Source organism: Mytilus trossulus, chromosome 11 (assembly GCF_036588685.1).
Source record: "Mytilus trossulus isolate FHL-02 chromosome 11, PNRI_Mtr1.1.1.hap1, whole genome shotgun sequence".
Classification (NCBI taxonomy): domain Eukaryota; kingdom Metazoa; phylum Mollusca; class Bivalvia; order Mytilida; family Mytilidae; genus Mytilus; species Mytilus trossulus.
In genome coordinates this window covers 1,861,130-1,861,609 of record NC_086383.1, presented here as the reverse complement: position 1 = coordinate 1,861,609, position 480 = coordinate 1,861,130, and positions in this window count along the sequence as shown.

Below are 480 nucleotides of genomic sequence, written 5' to 3'. Positions count from 1 at the left end.
TTTTATATCTTTTCTGTCTTAAGTTTAAATAAAGTGGCAACTATTTTTATCCTGACTTGTGCTGACACATTCTACATAAATTGTTTTACAGTTTTTTTATTATTTTTTTTACGCATTTTGTCTTAGATAAAATTCATTCGTTTAGCATATGTTCTCTTGTTTTTGTTAATTAATATGTCACTGGTTGAGTCAAACCATTTCAATCGATATTTTATAGTGTGTCTTACTATGTTGTGATTTCATGCCATTTTTTAGAGTGACAGTTGACATCTATTCAAATGTTTAAACCTGCTGCATTTGTTTGCACCTGTCCTAATTCAGAAACTTGATGTTCAGTAGTTGCCATTTGTTAATGCAATTTATTACTTTTTCTTGTTTTTTATAACAGATTAGACTGCTGTTTTTCAGGCTTAAATGGTTTAACACTTGATGGCAAAAGCTAACACTGACCAAACAGGTCATTAGAGCTAAAACAAAGTG